General features: G+C 46.0%; 1 long non-coding RNA gene across 1 annotated transcript in view; it reads right to left on the reverse strand.

The window, feature by feature from the left end:
- Positions 1-17,480, reverse strand: part of LOC129716150 (uncharacterized) — a 125,305-nt gene extending 107,825 nt beyond the window's left edge. The window contains exon 1 of the long non-coding RNA XR_008726600.1: positions 17,409-17,480. This is a non-coding gene — a long non-coding RNA (uncharacterized LOC129716150). The remainder of the gene's footprint in view (positions 1-17,408) is intronic.
- Between the last annotated feature and the right edge of the window lie 2,244 nt (positions 17,481-19,724).

Consider the following 19,724-nt stretch of genomic DNA (forward strand, 5'->3'; position numbering starts at 1 on the left):
CTACACTAGAGTCTAGTCCCAGAATTACCCACGAGTGGAAAAATCCTCTCCACGATAAGTTTAATACGTTTCAATGAGGCCGCCTTTCTCATCCCTCTAAACCCCAGCCAGCACAGGCCCAGTGCCATCAAGCGGTAATCATATCTTAATACACTAATTCTTGGGATCATTCTTGTAAACCTCCTCTGGACCTTCTCCAGAGCGAGCACATCCTTCCTCAGATATGATGCCCAATCTTGCTTTACAGAACTTGACACGCGCCTTATAGAGGCGCCTCATTAGAAACATAGAAACATAGATACATAGAAATTAGGTGCAGGAGTAGGCCATTCGGCCCTTCGAACCTGCACCGCCATTCAATATGATCATGGCTGATCATCCAACTCAGTATCCCGTACCTGCCTTCTCTCCATACCCTCTGATCCCCTTAGCCACAAGGGCCACATCTAACTCCCTCTTAAATATAGCCAATGAACTGGCCTCAACTACCCTCTGTGGCAGAGAGTTCCAGAGATTCACCACTCTCTGTGTGAAAAAAATGTTCTTCTCATCTCGGTTTTAAAGGATTTCCCCCTTATCCTTAAGCTGTGACCCCTTGTCCTGGACTTCCCCAAACATCGGGAACAATCTTCCTGCATCTAGCTTGTCCAACCCCTTAAGAATTTTGTAAGTTTCTATAAGATTCACTCAATCTCCTAAATTCTAGAGAGTATAAACCAAGTCTATCCAGTCTTTCTTCATAAGACAGTCCTGACATCCCTGGAATCAGTCTGGTGAACCTTCTCTGCACTCCCTCTATGGCAATAATGTCCTTCCTCAGATTTGGAGACCAGAATTGCACGCAATACTCCAGGTGTGGTCTCACCAAGACCCTGTACAACTGCAGTAGAACCTCCCTGCTCCTATACTCAAATCCTCTTGCTATGAAAGCCAACATACCATTCGCTTTCTTTACTGCCTGCTGCACCTGCATGCCTACCTTCAATGACTGGTGTACCATGACACCCAGGTCTCGCTGCATCTCCCCCTTTCCCAATCGGCCACCATTTAGATTATAGTCTGCTTTCCCGTTTTTGCCACCAAAATGGATAACCTCACATTTATCCACTGATCATTCTTGTAAACCTCCTCTGGACCTTCTCCAGAGCGAGCACATCCTTCCTCAGATATGATGTCCAATCTTGCTTTACAGAACTTGACACGCGCCTTATAGAGGCGCTTCATCACATCCCTGTTTTCGTACGCAAGCCCTCTCGAAATAAATGCACTCTTTATGTTTGGCTTCCCTGCTGCCGATTCGACTTGCAGATGATTTTTGGGGGGAATCCTGCACCAGGACTCATAAGTCCATTTGCACCACCGAATTATGGATTCTCACCCGAATTAGAAAATAGTCTACGCGTTTATCCCTGCTACCAAAATACCCGACACCACATTTTGCTGCCCTATATTCCATCTGCCACTTCTCTGCCCATTCCCGCAACCTGTCCAAGTTCCACCCATTGGGAGGAGCACAATAACATGCGCTGATTGGGACTTTAAAATACTTACTGGGTGTCACGGTCAACCGGGTTCCTGGTCCGAAAGTTAACTTTCCAATACCGGAACTGGCATCCACACAGTGTTAACTCCCGGGACAAAAACACAGGAGCTCCGTTGATGAAGGGAAACGGAATCTCCTCCGTGATATATGTCTGGTAACTTTAGTTAGATTAAAATTAATATGTCCATTGGACATATGTCTGTTGAAATTTGCAACTTCTCCCATGGAGTTTCCTCAGGATGCCCCTGTTTTCTTGTTTAGTTGGGAAATGCACCATGGAAACAGGCCCTTCAGCCCATCTAGTCCACACCGACCATCGATTACCACTTCACACTAGTTCTTAGATATCCCACTTTCTAAACACTCGCTTCACGCTGGGACAATTATTTTTCAGGAGGCAATTAGCCGACAGAGCAACAGGTCTTTGTGACGCGGGGGGGGGGGGGGGGGGGGGGGGGGGGGGGGGGGGGGAAGGGGGGGGAGAAGAAATTACGCGCGTTTACTGGAGGGGACGGGCAAACTCCACACAATCAGCATCCGAGGTCAGGATCGAACCCGTGTCTCTGGCGCTGTGAGGCATCAGCTCTACCAGCTGCGCCACAGCGCCGCACATTCAGCGACCTTCTCTTTGACATTGAGAGGGTGTTTCAACGCCGGGTACGTGTTGTTCTATTCAGAGACAAAACACTTGGAGTTTAACAATATTTCACGGTACAAGCAGCCTGGTCGCTGAATGGATCATTAGGATGTGTTACTTACTGGGTTCTACTGTAAGTCTGGTCCCGTTTCCAAAATGCATTACACGAGTACCTCCTTGATTCACACGGAGGCTGACGCCAACACAAAAACCTCTCAGGACAAGATACTTCAATTACTAATACTCCCTTTCCGACTGAAGGGACAACTATTGCTTATGTTATCCTAACCTCCTCCTATTCTTGAAAGTACCTCTATCCCCCCCGCCCACCTGTCTCCTAATTGATCCCACCCCTCTCGTTTGGAAGCCCACCAGGTTCTCCAAGGAGCAGAACCTCTCCTGCTCAAGTTCATATTTCTGGTAAAGGGGTTATTTTACGTATAATATTGAACGGTTTTGCGGAATAGCATGCTCACAAATAGGCCCCGACCTCGGGTCATCGCAGAGGAAACATAGAAACATAGAAACGCAGACAATAGGTGCAGGAGTAGAGGCCATTCGGCCCTTCGAGCCTGCACCGCCATTCGATATGATCATGGCTGATCATCCAACTCAGTATTCCATCCCTGCCTTCTCTCCATACCCCCTGATCCCTTTAGCCACAAGGGCCACATCTAACTCCCACTTAAATATAGCCAATGAACTGTGGCCTCAACTACCTTCTGCGGCAGAGAATTCCACAGATTCACCACTCTCTGTGTGAAAAAATGTTTTTCTCATCTCGGTCCTAAAAGATTTCCCCCTTATCCTTAAACTGTGACCCCCTAGTTCTGGACTTCCCCAACATCGGGAACAATCTTCCTGGATCTAGCCTGTCCCACCTCTTAAGAATTTTGTAAGTTTCTATAAGATCCCCCCTCAATCTTCTAAAATCTAGCGAGTACAAGCCGAGTCTATCCTGTCTTTCTTCATATGAAAGTCCTGACATCCCAGGAATCAGTCTGGTGAACCTTCTCTGTACTCCGTCTATGGCAAGAATGTCTTTCCTCACAGTGAAGAGGACTGGACTTTCTGATGCCTTTCCCCACAGTGGAAATTTTTGATTCTGTTGTGGGGGGACGTTCATGTTGAATTCTGTAAAGTGTTGTGTCATTTTTATTATTTTTAATTTTTTTCTATGGATATACGGGCAATTAATTATTTCTACTGTGTAAAGCACTGTGGTTTCAAAGCGAGTTGATTTAAACGTGCTGTATATATGTACAATACACTTACTTACTTACTTACTTACTCACTTACAATTTATATCACAAAGTATTTCCCCCACAATTTCTTGCTTGATATTCTCTGCGATTTCTAAGGATATCCCCGGCGATTTGCAATGTGCAAACCAAGCCTCGAGCTCAACAATAATTGAAGCATTGCGATTTGAAATACTTACTGGGTGACACGGTTAGCTTAGTTCCTGTGCCGAATGTCAGCTTGAAATCACCGCTATTCACACAGTACTTATCACCAATACAAAAAAGCATATTGGGGGTTTGAAGAAGGGTCACAACCCGAATCGACACCTATTCCCTTTCTCCAGATATGCTGTCTGACCCTCTGAGTTACTCCAGCTTTTTGTGTCTACTTCCCAGCTCCGTTATTAAACCGCATACCTGCATTGTTCTGTTTCCACGCTGTATCTCTAAGGTCTAACATCTAATGTCGAAATTAAAAAGTTAAAGATGTCCACCAATATCTAGTGCAACGGTCACCATGTCGATATCTGCTCTTCATTTAAACCATGTTACGCTTTTATGTCAATAATTCTTGCTTTGTTTCAATGCGCTTTCCGAAAAGCCGGAAAATATATTCACACACGGACCCGTGGATGGTAAGATCATAACATCGTAGGAAGAGGGAGTGGGACTAGGCGTTTCGGGCCCTCGTGTCTCCTCCTCCATTTAATAGGATCGTGGCTGATCTGTCGTTCCTCGTTCACTTCCTTATGCCCCTGTCCCACTTAGGAAACCTGAACGGAACCGCCCGAGTTGCGGGGTTGTTGGTTACCTGGAGCGGGACCTTACATCCCTGCCCCGCGCGGCTTGGAATTGCCGCGGGACTTTGTGAGCGCCCGCCGGGGCTCCAACACCAAGACCCGGTGCTTGGCCTTGCATCACCCGGCGTGGCTTTAATGGCTGCGGGACATTTAACATCGCCCGCTGGTGGCTTTGACTCTGACATGGGGGGGAGAGGGGAGTGCAGGGGAGAGATATGTTTTTTTTGTCTTCCTTCACAGCGAGGAGAAGATGCGCTGTGAAAGATGTTTGTGTAAACTGTGTTGTGTCTCGGGTCTTTTTCGTTTTGTATGTAGGACTGCAGAAACGACATTTCGTTTGGACCTCAACGGGGTCCAAACGACAAATAAATTGTATTGTATTGTATTGCATTGCATTGTATTGGAGACTTTGCCCGCCACCCAAGGTTTCCGTGCGGTTCCCGGAGGTTTTTGTCAGTACATGCTTCCACTACCCGCAACCTCCGGCAACCACCTGCAACCTCCGGGAACCGCACGGAAACCTTGGGTGGGGCGCGAAGTCTCCAGAGGTTTCTGTTCAGGTTTCCTAAGAGTGGGACAGGGACATTACTCTATAACCCTATCAGTTTGAAGGAAGGTTCCGACCCGACACTCCGTCCGTCAATTCCCTCCACGGATGCTGCCCGCACCGCCGTCCCACCCCCGGGATTTGGTGTTTTGCTCAGGTTTCCAGCACTTGCAGTCTCCCGTTTCTCCTATCACTCCCGAACCCATTTACAGAGTAGAAATCTATGTATCTTAGCCTTTACTATGTGCCAAGTGTAAGGTTTGCGTTCACAATTCTCCACGGGGAAACGTTCCAAAGACCCGCAGCCCACCGGCAGAAGAATATGTTCTCAGTCACACAGTCATGGAGTGGAGACAGGCCATTCGGCCCACCTTTCCCACACCAGCCCACATGCCCCAACTACTCTAGTCTCACCTGCCCGCGCTTGGCCCACCCACATCCCCTCCAAATCTGTCCTCTCCATGTACCTGTCTAACTGTTTCTTAAACGATGGGATAGTCCCTGCCTCAACTACCCCCTCTGGCAGCTTGTTCCATACACCCACCACCCTTTGTGTGAAAAAGATACCCCTCAGATTCCTTTTGAATCTGTTTCCCATTCGCCTTAAACTGGTGTTCTCCGGTGCAGTTCTACTTACTGGGTTTTACGGTCAATTTGGTTCCATTACCAAATACCTGAGCAGTTGCCCCTCCACCATACACACAGCGTACCACCCGGTTACAAAAACCTCCCCACCGTACACTCACTCAATGCATGTCATTCTGCATAGAACATGGAAAAGCGCAGCTCAGGATAGGCCCTTTTGTCTACAATGTCGGTTCCCAAACTTTCCTAATCCATTCCACCCATTCCTTGCACACCCATCCATAAAAAAAGCCTCTTGAACGGTGCTGCCGTATCTGCTCCGGCCACCTCCATCGGCGGCGCGTTCCAGGCACCCACCAGCCGGTGTGTAAACACTTATCGCTCAGCACATTTCCTTTCAACTATCGTCCCCCCACCCCCCCCCTCCCTCCCACACACACACACAAAAGCTATGCCCTCCAGCCCGACATGTCCACTCTGGCGAAATAAGGTTCACTGAGTCCACCCTGTCACTGTTCTCATCATTTTATCCATTATCCATTAAATCACTGATCTGTTTTTGTAGTAAATGCCTACTATGTTCTGTGTGCTGAAGGAAAGCAAGATTTGCATTGTCCTATACAGGGACACATGACAATAAACTCACTTGAAGGTGAACTTGAACTTGATATTATCTAGTTATACAATAGACAATAGACAATAGAAAACAGGTGCAGGAGTAGGCCATTCAGCCCTTCGAGCCAGCACCGCCATTCAATGTGATCATGGCTGATCATCCACAATCAGTACCCCGCTCCTGCCTTCTCACCATATCCCCTGACTCCGCTATTTGTAAGAGCCCTATCTAGCTCTCTCTTGAAAGCATCCAGAGAACCAGCCTCCACCAGGCAGAAAATTCCACAGACTCACCACTCTCTGTGAGAAAAAGTGTTTCCTCGTCTCCGTTCTAAATTGCTTACTCCTTATTCTTAAACTGTGTGTGGCCCCTGGCTCTGGACTCTCCCAACATCGGGAACATGTTTCCTGCCTCTAGCGTGTCCAAGCCCTCAGTTCTATAAGGTATCCCCCTCTACGGCCGGCGCTCCGGAGAAAATACTCAGTGTATTCACCCATTCCCTGCAGCTTAGAATCCCCAATCCAGCCGGCACCCACCACCCATTTCCTCCGTTAAATCATTCAATTTCAGACTAATTCTCCAGCCTCCTCGACTTATAAGAGGGGCATAAACTGTAGCCATCTAACCGAGCAGCGCACACACATATATGTCGATACATGTATAAATATGTGATACGAAGGTAAGTACGAGGAGAGGACATAAGGACAGATAAAAAAAGGCTGTTCTGAAGAGGGCAATTATATAGAAACATAGAAACATAGAAATTAGGTGCAGGAGTAGGCCATTCGGCCCTTCGAGCCTGCACCGCCATTCAATTTGATCATGGCTGATCATCCAACTCAGTATCCCATACCTGCCTTCTCTCCATACCCCCTGATCCCCTTGGCCACAAGGGCCACATCTAACTCCCTCTTAAATATAGCCAATGAACTGGCCTCAACTACCCTCTGTGGCAGAGAGTTTCAGAGATTCGCCACTCCCTGTGTGAAAAAAGTTCTTCTCATCTCGGTTTTAAAGGATTCCCCCCTTATCCTTAAGCTGTGACCCCTTGTCCTGGACTTCCCCAACATCGGGAACAATCTTCCTGCATCTAGCCTGTCCAACCCCTTAAGATGTCGAACAGGCCCTTTTTTGCGTCAAAACATGTTCATAAGTTCATCAGTTCTAGGCGTAGAATTGGGCCATTCGGCCCATCTAGTCTACTCCACCATTCAAACATGGCTGAGTTGCCTTTCCCTCTCAGTCCCATTCTTCCCGTTACCCCTGACAAGGTTACTAATCAATAATCAGTCTATCTCCGTCCTGAAAATATCCATTGACTTCCATGAATCCCCTATTATTCAATGGCATTTTACTTATTAAAGAATGGAGACAAAATAACAGCAGAACTTACTGGGTTCTACAAGCAGCCGGGTTCCGCTTCCGAATGTTAGTTTGTTGGTGCTGTCATAATTCACACAGTGTCTAACCCTCTTACAAAAATGTTTGTGCTACATACTGTCCTTTTAATTCTCTTTCTGACACTGTGCAAAGCTGCAACTAAGCTGCACTAGGACCTCTAAGGTCACTTTAGTAGCTTATGGCGCCATACGTTCACAAATGACTCTCTAGCCCATTGGTGAAACATAAAAAATGGGTGCAGGAGGAGCCCATTCGGCCCTTCGAACCAGCACCGCCATTCATTGTGATCATGGCTGATCGTCTCCTATCAAGGACAAGGGGTCACAGCTTAAGGATAAGGGGGGAATCCTTTAAAACCGAGATGAGGAGAACTTTTTTCACACAGAGAGTGGTGAATCTCTGGAACTCTCTGCCACAGAGGGTAGTTGAGGCCACAGTTCATTGGCTGTATTTAAGAGGGAGTTACATGTGGCCCTTGTGGCCAAGGGGATCAGAGGGTATGGAGAGAAGGCAGGTACGGGATACTGAGTTGGATGATCAGCCATGATCATATTGAATGGCGGTGCAGGCTCGAAGGGCCGAATGGCCTGCTCCTGCACTTAATTTCTATGTTTCTATGTTTCTAATAACCGGTGCCTGCCTTCTCTATCCACATCAATACTGAGCCCGAATACCGTATTCTCCCCCATTCAATCACGGCTGATCTCTCTCTCCAAGTTCCAGTATCAAATTCGGTTCAGTACACAGAATGGCAGACAACCTATGCACCGTGACTCGCCGGATTATCCCGGCACCTTGTGTTTAGAAATTAACAAATTCTAGAAGCAGAGGGAGGCCATTCTGCCCATGGAGTCCACTCCGCCATTGCATCGTGGCTGATCTATATTTCCCTCGCCACTTAATTCTCCTGCCTTCTCGTCGCAACCTCTGGCACCCATGTTATTCAAGAAATGCTTGAATCAAAAAAAAAATGTTTTGTTCAGAATTGCAGCATCTGCAGTTCTCCGCGTCTCCCGTCGCCTGATATAAGTTCCACATATCGCTGCATTTCCCCCCGATGATCCGCCGCCATTTTAGTGAGCAAAGACAGTCTAGCACAGTGGTTCCCAACGTGGGGCGTACGCCCCACAGGGGGGCAATTTGATTTTTAAGGGGGGCAATTGAGCGCGACTGAGGAGGTCTGGGTCCAAATTTTCGATTTTAATTTTTTTGGATTTTCCATCAGGTAAACATATGCAGTTTATGTTTCAGATGTTATTTTGAGTAAATAATTTTTTTGGGGGTAAAAATTAATTGAATTGGATATAGAAATGCGATGCAAAGAGATTTTGCTAAGTTACCCTTATAATATCTATTTCCTTTCTTGTCCTGCTTACTTCCTTCTTATAACATAAAACTAGAGGTTGTACATAGAATGGATTACGGTATTACATAGTTGGCACCTAAAATTAGGTTCCACTGTACTGTTTTGTGCTGTATTAACTTCTAATAAAATTAAAAAAAATAAATAAATATATATATATATATCTATTTCCTCCGGGGGGGCAAGGGGGGGGGGGGGGCATCAGGATTTTGGAGGTGATTAGGTGGGGCATGGCCAAAAAAAAGGTTGGGAACCACTGGTCTAGCATTACGTGGTGCAATCCACTCTCTCGTTTCTATATCATTCGTTTATTTTTTTTTTCTATACGAGGTTTTCCTTTTGAGAAGCTATTATTTATCATTGTCAGGAATAAAAGAGCACATGGATTTGAAGCACTTACGTGGTTTTACCGTCAACCTGGTTCCGGACCCGAATGTGAGGATATTTATTGATGAACCACTATTCACACAGTGCTAATCAGCAATTCAAAAACTGCTTGATTTATTTTGAGTTCCGGGCGAACTGATCCCTCGGATAACACTTTGGAATTTCATATACCGGAAACCCGAAATTAAAACCAAATACATTATTATCAATTTTTTTTTCTTTCTTTAGTTTAGGGGGGTTTTGCTGTTTTCCTTTTTCCTTTTGTCTTTTTGTCTTTTTATCTTTGTGGTTTTAAAAACCCCCCCAACATTTATACGGTACCTTTTAAAGATTTAAATATATTTACATAGAGACCGAGAAGTCTATATTCATTGTGTATTTTGACACTGGTCTCATAACCATATAACCACATAACAATTACAGCACGGAAACAGGCCATCTCGGCCCTTCTAGTCCGTGCCGAACACGTATTCTCCCCTAGTCCCATACACCTGCGTTCAGACCATAACCCTCCATACCTTTTTTCGTCCATATAACTATCCAATTTATTTTTAAATGATAAAAACGAACCTGCCTCCACCACCTTCACTGGAAGCTCATTCCACACAGCCACCACTCTCCGAGTAAAGAAGTTCCCCCCTCATGTTACCCCTAAACTTCTGTCCCTTAATTCTCAAGTCATGTCCTCTTGTTTGAATCTTCCCTACTCTCAGTGGGAAAAGCTTATCCACGTTAACTCTGTCTATCCCTCTCATCATTTTAAAGACCTCTATCAAGTCCCCCCTTAACCTTCTGCGCTCCAAAGAATAAAGCCCTAACTTGTTCAACCTTTCTCTGTAACTTAGTTGCTGAAACCCAGGCAACATTCTAGTAAATCTCCTCTGTACTCTCGCTATTTTGTTGACATCCTTCCTATAACTAGGCGACCAAAATTGTACACCATACTCCAAAATTGGACTCACCAATGCCTTTTACAATTTTAACATTACATCCCAACTTCTATACTCAATGCTCTGAATTATAAAGGCCAGCACACCAAAAGCTTTCTTTACCACCCTATCTACATGAGATTCCACTTTCAGGGAACTGTGCACAGTTATTCCCAGATCCCTCTGTTCACCTTCATTCTTCAATTCCCTACCATTTACCATGTCATATTAGGTTAAACCTGTTATTAATTTAATCCTGATCCCTATGTATCAATACCATTGTTTTGTTCGTCATTATTCTTTTTGCTCTGTTTTTTTTAAAAATGTTTTATTTTTGCTTTTTTGGGAAAAAAAAACTATAAAAAGATTTTAAAAGAAAGAAAAACCAAATATCCCAGAAGCATTCAGTAGGCCAGCCAGCCACTGTGGGGTGAAAAACAAAGTTGACAAGAGTCTTTGTCTGTTGAACCGTCCCGACCCTAAATGTCAGCGATTCTTTTTCTCCAGAGATTCTGCCGGACCCGCAAAGTTACTCCAACACTTTTTGTGTCTATCTAGAGTTAACATTGGCACTATTTAATTTACAGTGCCGGACAGTCCTCGTGTTGTCATTGAGATAATGTTTTGGGCACTTTGATTAGATAATTATCGTGCATTTCATTCAACCTTGTATCCCACGTTACTTCACATTTGCCATCCTCATCTGCCACTACTCGGACCCCACCTTAAAAAAACCCCCCCCCCCCCCCCCCCCCCCCCAAATAGATGGAGGAGATTAGGCAAAATATATGGTTGGACAGACAAGATGCAGGAAGATTGCTCCCGATGTTGGGGAAGTCCAGGACAAGGGGTCTCAGCTTAAGGATAAGGGGGAAATCCTTTAAAACCGATATGAGAAGAACTTTTTTCACGCAGAGAGCGGCGAATCTCTGGAACTCTCTGCCACAGAGTGTAGTCGAGGCCAGTTCATTGGCTATATTTAAGAGGGAGTTAGATGTGGCCCTTGTGGCTACGGGGATCAGATGGTATGGAGAGAAGGCAGGTACGGGATACTGAGTTGGATGATCAGCCATGATCACATTGAATGGCGGTGCAGGCTCGAAGGGCCGAATGGCCTACTCCTGCACCTAATTTCTATGTTTCTATGTTTCTATATAGGGCAATGGACAACGCATTTCCGGAAAAACAGCAGTAAGTTACCCTCCGCTCAGTTCTGGCACCGTATTATAGGAAATATGTTATTCAGCTGGAAAGGGCACAGAGAAGATTAATGAGGATGTTGGCAGGACTAGAGGGTCTGAGCTGTAGGGAGAGGTTGAGCAGGCTGGGTCTCTATTCCTTGGAGCGCAGGAGGATGAGGGGTGATCTTATAGAAGTATATAAGATCACGAGGGGAATAGATCGGGGAGATGCAGAGATTTTCTTGCCCAGAGTAGGGGAATCGAAGACGAGAGGACATGGCTTTAAGGTGAAGGGGGAAATATTTAATAAGAATCTGATGGGTAACTTTTCACACAATGGGTGGTGGGGTGTATGGAACGAGCTGCCAGCGGAGGTAGTTGAGGCTGGGACTATCCCAACATTTAGACGGGTACATGGATAGGACACGTTTGGAGGGATGTGGGCCAAGCACAGGCAGGTGGGACTAGTGTAGTTGGCCGGTGTGTGCAAGTTTGGCCGAAGGGCCCGTTTCTTTCCACATTGCCACTCTATGTCTCTATATTGCCGGACCCGCCGAGTGACACCAACAATTTATTTTTTAATCGGGAACTCAGCGTCAGTCAGAGAAAACGAGAAAAGTTGAAACAAACTTAATCCAAATAATAGATGAGGCGACAACGTTTCTGTATCTGCGGAGCGTTCAACCCAACATTGGGAACATTTTTCCTGCATCTACCTTGTCCAGTCCTTTTTTTATAATTCTATATGCTTCTATGAGATACCCCCTTATCCTTCTAAACTCCAGCGAATACAAGCCTAGTCTTTTCAATCTTTCCTTATATGACAGTCCCGCCATCCCAGGGATCAATCTCGCGAACCTACGCTGCACGGCCTCAATCACAAGGATATCCTTCCTCAAATTAGGAGACCAAAACTGTACGCAATACTCCAGACGTGGTCTCACCAGAGCCCTATACAACTGCAGAAGAAACATGAATGTTTTTGTACGTGCCTCGAGTGTCTACCGAAGGAAAGTGATTGTTCCCCCCAAATGTAGGGCTTTAAGTTATAACATGCTGGACTATATATTCTAACCTATGATTAAGCGAATTATCTGTGGCTGGTGATTCCTTGAATCGATATATTGTCTTACTTACTGGGTTCGATGGTCAGCGTGGTGCCACTTCCAAATACTAGAGGAGTACCTCCTCCTGAATTCACACAACGAGTAACCCCATCACAAAAACCTCCCGGGTACCACCTCTCCTGCCATTGCTTCCCAATGCCCCAAAACATTAGGGAGGGAGGGGGGATTCTTAACAGTGAATGTTACAAGGTTAACGGGTAGTTAGCTCGATTGGAACTGCGCCGTTTAACCATTGCCTTCTCTGAATCAAACGGGGTTGTTGAATTATTAAAGAGTGAGCTGGACACCAAAGTCAAAGGGCAGTGTTCTGAAAATCAAATCCTGAAAGGAACCATCAGCTCAAAGCTTTTTTTTTTGCTTATCATTCAGAACGGCCCATTGCACACCCCTAGCCTTCTTTGTTTACGAATGAACTGCAGATGCTGGAGAGTCGAAGGTAGACAAACATGCTGGAGAAACTGAGCGGGTGCAACAGCATCTATGGAGCGAAGGAGATAGGCAACGTTTCGTCCCGAAACGTCGCCTATCTCCTTCGCTCCATAGTTTCTCCAGCATTTTTGTCTACCCTCGCCTTCTTTACTTGTTTGGACACGCGGCACGGTGGCGCAGCGGTAGAGTTACTGCCTGACAGCACTCGAGACCGGGGTTCGATCCAGACCACGGGTGCTGTCCCTACGGCGTTTGCACGTAAGAAACATAGAAACATAGAAAACAGGTGCAGGAGTAGAGGCCATTCGGCCCTTCGAGCCTGCACCGCCATTCAATATGATCATGGCTGATCATCCAACTCAGTATCCTGTACCTGCCTTCTCTCCATACCCCTTGATCCCTTTAGCCACAAGTGCCACATCTAACTCCCTCTTAAATATAGCCAATGCACTGACCTCAACTACCTTCTGTGGCAGAATGGCCTAATTCTGCTCCTATAAATGCATTTCGTTGTCTCTGTACTGTACACTGACAATGACAATTTAATTGAATCTGAATCTGAATAACTTATGGACACGAATAAGCAGATAGCTGGGACCTCTGTGGCAGAGAATTCCAGAGATTCACCACTCTCTGTGTGAAAAATGTTTTCCTCATCTCGGTCCTAAAAGATTTTCCCCTTATCCTTAAACTGTGACCCCCTTGTTCTGGACTTCCCCAACATCGGGAACAATCTTCCTGCATCTAGCCTGTCCAACCCCTAAAGAATTTTGTAAGTTTCTATAAGATCCCCCCTCAATCTTCTAAATTCTAGCGAGTACAAGCCGAGTCTATCCAGTCTTTCTACATATGAAAGTCCTGACATCCTAGGACTTCACTGTATGGGGTTTTCGCCGGGGTGAATGAATAAGTGGACGAATGAACAAAGACATACAAAACAGCAAGGGGCTGTATGTGCACCGTGGCAGCCAGCGTCGGCGCCAGCAGCAGCAAATAGCAGCAGCTACACGGCAAGCAGCTACCGGACTGCTTTCTCCCAATACCCATTGATTCCGTCAGCCCGAAGAACTGAATCCAACTCTCTCTTGAAAACATCCAGTGAATTGGCCTCCACTGCCCTCTGTGGCAGATTTGTCCACAGATTCACGACTTTCTGTTGGAATAGGGACAGTGATAGGAGTGCGTAGGAACACCCACCCCACACTGACAGACAGTAGACAATAGGTGCAGGAGTAGAGGCCATTTGGCCCATCGAGCCAGCACCGCCATTCAATGTGATCATGGCAGATCATCCACAATCAGTACCCCGTTCTTGCCTTCTCCCCATATCCCTTGACTCCGCTATTTTTAAGAGCCCTACAGTATCTAGCTCTCTCTTGAAAATATCCAGAGAATGTTTCCGTCAGCCCCAAGAGCCAAATCCAACTCGCTCTTGAAAACATCCAGTGAATTGGCCTCCACCGCACTCTGAGGCAGAGAATTCCACAGACTCACCACTCTCTGTGAGAAAAAAATGTTTCCTCGTCTCCGTTCTAAATAGCTTACTCCTTATTCTTAAACTGTGGCCCCTGGTTCTGGACTCCCCCAACATCGGGAAGATGTTTCCTGCCTCTAGTGCGTCCAAGCCCTGAACAATCTTCTATGTTTCAATGAGATCTCCTCTCATCCTTCTAAACTCCAGAGTGTACAAGCCCAGCCGCTCCATTCTCTCAGCATATGACAGTCCCGCCATCCCCGGAATTAACCTACGCTGCACTCCCTCAATAGCAAGAATGTCCTTCCTCAAATTAGCCTGACAGCTGAGAGTACGAATAACCCTTGTAATTACGTCGGTCTATTGAGGAAACTAATCTCTGGGATATTACTCATTGCTTCCACTTGTATAACCATATAATATAACCATATAACAATTACAGCACGGAAACAGGCCATCTCGACCCTTCTAGTCCGTGCCGAACACGTATTCTCCCCTAGTCCCATATACCTGCGTTCAGACCATAACCCTCCATACCTTTCCCGTCCATATAACTATCCAATTTATTTTTAAATGATAAAAACGAACCTGCCTCCACCACCTTCACGGGAAGCTCATTCCACACAGCCACCACTCTCTGAGTAAAGAAGTTCCCCCTCATGTTGCCCCTAAACTTCTGTCCCTTAATTCTCAAGTCATGTCCCCTTGTTTGAATCTTCCCTACTCTCAGTGGGAAAAGCTTATCCACGTCAACTCTGTCTATCCCTCTCATCATTTTAAAGACCTCTATCAAGTCCCCCCTTAACCTTCTGCGCTCCAAAGAATAAAGCCCTAACTTGTTCAACCTTTCTCTGTAACTTAGTTGCTGAAACCCAGCCAAAATTCTAGTAAATCTCCTCTGTACACTCTCTTGAGTTGCCCGGGAGGTGATTGCAAGTTAACGACAACTATCTTCCTATCACTTACCCGGGACAATATGTAATCTGGTCCCATTTCCAAATATCGGCGCAGTTGTTCCTGCAGTCACACACCGCTATACCCTGTGACAAATACTGCCCTAAGTGAACTATTCAACACGTAGCATCTGCTTTCACACCCTCCGACGAGCTACTCAATAAAATTGAAGCTAAATCGTATTTGATCCCGTTCCTTTAAACGGCACATCTTCCATTACTACAGCTATCTCCCTTCGTCCGTCGATGTTGCTCTCAACATTCTGTCATCAACCCATTGGCAGAAATAGACAGACACAGAGGCTCAAGGAACTGCTGCTGTTGGATCACAGGCCACGGTCTTAGAATAAAGGGGAGGTCCTTTAAGACTCAGGTGAGAAAAAAACTTTTTTCACCCAGAGAGTTGTGAATTTATGGAATTCCCTGCCACAGAGGGCAGTGGAGGCCAGGTCACTGGATGGATTTAAGAGAGAGTTATTAGATAGAGCTCCAGGGACTGGTGGAATCAAGGGATATGGGGAGAAGGCAGGCAGGCGCGGGTTATTGATTGGGGTCGGTCAGCCGTGATCACAATGAATGGCGGTGGTGGCTCGAAGGGCCGAATGGCCTCCACCTGCACCTATTTTCTATGTCTATGGCTCTATATCAAAATACGCCGGCGTACCACTGGAAAACACAGATAGGACCCCCCTTTCCCGCAGAAATGATGCCGCCTGACCTGCTGAGCTGCTCCAGCTCTTTGTGTTCCATAGAGCGATGCAGCACTGTCCATTTGGCCCAACCAGTCCACGCTGGCCATCAATTACCCATTCACACTAATCGTACACTAATCTAATCAACGTGATCTATCCACATTGTTATAAATGTCCCCCAGAGTCCACCCCTCAACTGGCCACTAGGGGCAATCTACAGCTACAATGAATGGCGGTGCTGGCTCGAAGGGCCGAATGGCCTACTACTGCACCTATTTTCTATGTTTCTATGTTTCTATTACAGTGGCCAACTCACCTAAAACCAGTAGTTAGAACTGCAGAAGGTACACAAAAATGCTGGAGAAACTCAGCGGGTGCAGCAGCATCTATGGAGCGAAGGAAATAGGCAACGTTTCGGGCCGAAACCCTTCTTCAGACTGATGGGGGGGGTGGAGAAGGAAGGAAAAAAGGGGGTTAGAACTGTAGAGGCTGGTTTTAAATCGAAGATAGACATAAAATGCTGGAGTAACTCAGCGGGGCAGGCAGCATATCTGGTGAGACGGAAAAGTCGAGACCCTTCTTCAGACTCGACCCGAAACGTCAGCCAGTCTTTCTCTCCAGAGAGTTTAAGAAGAACTGCAGATGCTGGAAAATCGAAGGTACACAAACATGCTGGGGAAACTCAGCTATCTCCTTCTCCTTCTCCTTCGCTCCACAGATGCTGCTGCACCCGCTGAGTTTCTCCAGCATTTTTGTGTACTTTTCTCTCCAGGGACGCTGCCTGTCCCGCTGATTTACTCCAGCATTCTGTGTCTATCTTAAACCTAAAACCAACATGGCTTTGGGATAAGTGGAAAATCATAACACTCGGAGATCACAAGGAGAACGTGAAAACTAGACAGAGACCACCCGAAGTCAGGATTGTGAGGTCGCAGCGTTAGAAACTCCCGGCTTATATTATTGTTGAAACATTTGGTCTCTCGACCTTACAATAGTTTGGGTTGACATCACTACTGAGTTTCACCTGAGTTTGCTAATTTGCAAAATAGAGCATGGGGCAAGAATACAACGTCACAAAACAATAACTGCTTAAGTTGGATATCTGAAATAAATAGACAATAAACAATAGGTGCAGTAGTAGAGGCCATTCGGCCCTTCGAGCCAGCAGCGCCATTCAATGTGATCATGGCTGATCATCCCCAATCAGTACCCCGTTCCTGCCTTCTCCCCATATCCCCCGACTCCGCTATTTTCAAGAGCCCTCTCTTGAAAGCATCCAGAGAACCTGCCTCCACCGCCCTCTGAGGCAGAGAGAGAATGGAGCAGAAATAAAGAGAGAGAATGGCGTGGACAACTCAGCAGATCTATTGAACCCAACCCTAAACCCGTTTCTCCATCTATCACTGTCATTTGACTAAATGTGTGTTTTGACATTTTAAATATATATGTTTTAAACTATGGAACTAAGAGCATCTAACAACGGCGTTTTGAACCACTTACCTGGTGTCACAGTTAACTTGGTCCCTGATCCGAATATGAACTTGTTAACACCTCCACCGCTATTCACACAGTGCAAACGGGCGGTACAAAAACATCAAGGCACGATATTGCTCTGAAGGGCACAAGGTTCCTCCATTTCTCTCCCCCCCCCACATGTATAAGGCCATAAGGTCATTAGTGATTGGAACAGAATTAAGCCACTCGGCCTATCAAGTCTACTCCGCCATTCAATCATGTCTGATCTATCTCTCCCTCCTGACCCCATTCTCCTGCCTTCTCCCCATAATCCCTGACACTCGTACCAATCAAGAATCTATTTATCTCCGCCTTAAAATATCAATTGACTTTACCTCCAAGGCCTTCTGTAGCAAAGAATTCCACAGATTCACCGCCCTCTGACTAAACAAATTCCTCCTCATTTCCTTCCTAAAGAAAAGTCCTATAATTCTGAGGCTGTGACCTCAAGTCCTACACGCTCCCACTAGTGGACACATCCTCTCCTCATCGACTCTATTCGAACCTTTCACTATTCGGTAAGTTTGAACGAGGTTCCCCCTCATCCTTTTATGTCCCTGTCCCACTTAGGAAACCTGAACGGAATCCTCTGGAGACTTTGCGCCCCACCGAAGGTATCCGTGCGGTTCCCGGAGGTTCCTGGAGGTTTTTGTCAGTCTCCTTACCTGCTTCCACTACCTGTAACCTCCGGCAACCACCTGCAACCTCCGGGAACATAGTGTGGTGTTCCATATTACGCTTCTTTTGCTAATTTGACACACTCACACCCGCTGGATAATAGCTTACCTTAGAACAAATATGTTAATGTAGATCGTGATATTGAAGTGCCGGCGACGCGTATGGAAAACATATTCTTTAATCGAATTTTACTCCGATTATTTACATTTTTTTTAAATAACAAATGCATTGTTTGAAATGTATGGTTATGGTAGTATTTATTTCTGGTTTTCCCAGTGAAATTGTTCTTCGATGGTATTCAATATTTAACTCTAATATAGCGAGAATAAGTGTGCAGTTAGAGGGCGGTGAATGTGTGGAATTCATTGCACAGAAGGCCGTGGAGGTCCATATAACCATATAACCATATAGCAATTACAGCACGGAAACAGGCCATCTCGACCCTTCTAGTCCGTGCCGAACACATAATCTCCCCTAGTCCCATCTACCTGCGCTCAGACCATAACCCTCCACTCCCTTCCCATCCATATAACTATCCAATTTATTTTTAAATGATAAAACCGAACCTGCCTCCACCACCTTCACTGGAAGCTCCTTCCACACAGCTACCACTCTCTGAGTAAAGAAGTTCCACCTCATGTTACCCCTAAACTTCTGTCCCTTAATTCTCAAGTCATGTCCCCTTGTTTGAATCTTCCCTACTCTCAGTGGGAAAAGCTTTTCCACGTCAACTCTGTCTATCCCTCTCATCATTTAAAAAACCTCTATCAAGTCCCCCCTTAACCTTCTGCGTTCCAAAGAATAAAGCCCGAACTTGTTCAACCAAGGTCAATCAATTGATATGCTTTCGGTGGAGATTGATACAGTCATGGTTTGTGTGAGTGTCAGGGGTTATGGGGAGAAGGCAGGAGAATGGGGTTGAAAGGAAACGCGGGGCAGCCATGATCGAATGGCGGGGTTGCCTCGATGGGCTGAATAGAAACACAGAATCAGAGAAAATAGGTGCAGTAGAGGCCATTCGACCCTTCGAGCCTGCACCGCCATTCAATATGACCATGGCTGATCATCCAACTCAGTATCCTGTACCTGCTTTCTCTCCATACCCCCCGATCCCTTTAGCCGCAAGGGCCACATCTAACTCCCTCTTAAATATAGCCAATGAACTGTGGACCTCAACTACCCTCTGTGGCAGAATGGCCTAATTCTGCACCTGTAACTTATGAACACGAATAAGCAGATAGCTGGGAGTTCTGGCTGTATCAAAGTCTCTACGGTTGGTAGCTGAAGAGGTTGTTTCAATGCAGAATAGTTTAATTATTCATTGACTGAAACTTCGCCCGCCCGTGTTTCCGATAGAGATTCACCAGCAGTTTTAATGGGGTGGATGTTTAAACGCCAGTACATCTAATTGAACATAGCATTTCGGCTCACGATGTCCGCGCCGATCATAGTGTGGTGTTAAGCGAATCTTTCCCTGCACGCGATTCGTATATTTCCATTCCCTGTATATCAATCGGCCTATCTAAACGCACTTAAATGTCACTAGCGTATCTGCCTCTGCCACCACCAGCACCACTGGCATCGTTGTCCAGGCACCCAACACTTGCCCGGCACATCTAAATA

This window comes from Leucoraja erinacea, unplaced genomic scaffold, assembly GCF_028641065.1.
Source record: "Leucoraja erinacea ecotype New England unplaced genomic scaffold, Leri_hhj_1 Leri_174S, whole genome shotgun sequence".
Classification (NCBI taxonomy): domain Eukaryota; kingdom Metazoa; phylum Chordata; class Chondrichthyes; order Rajiformes; family Rajidae; genus Leucoraja; species Leucoraja erinaceus.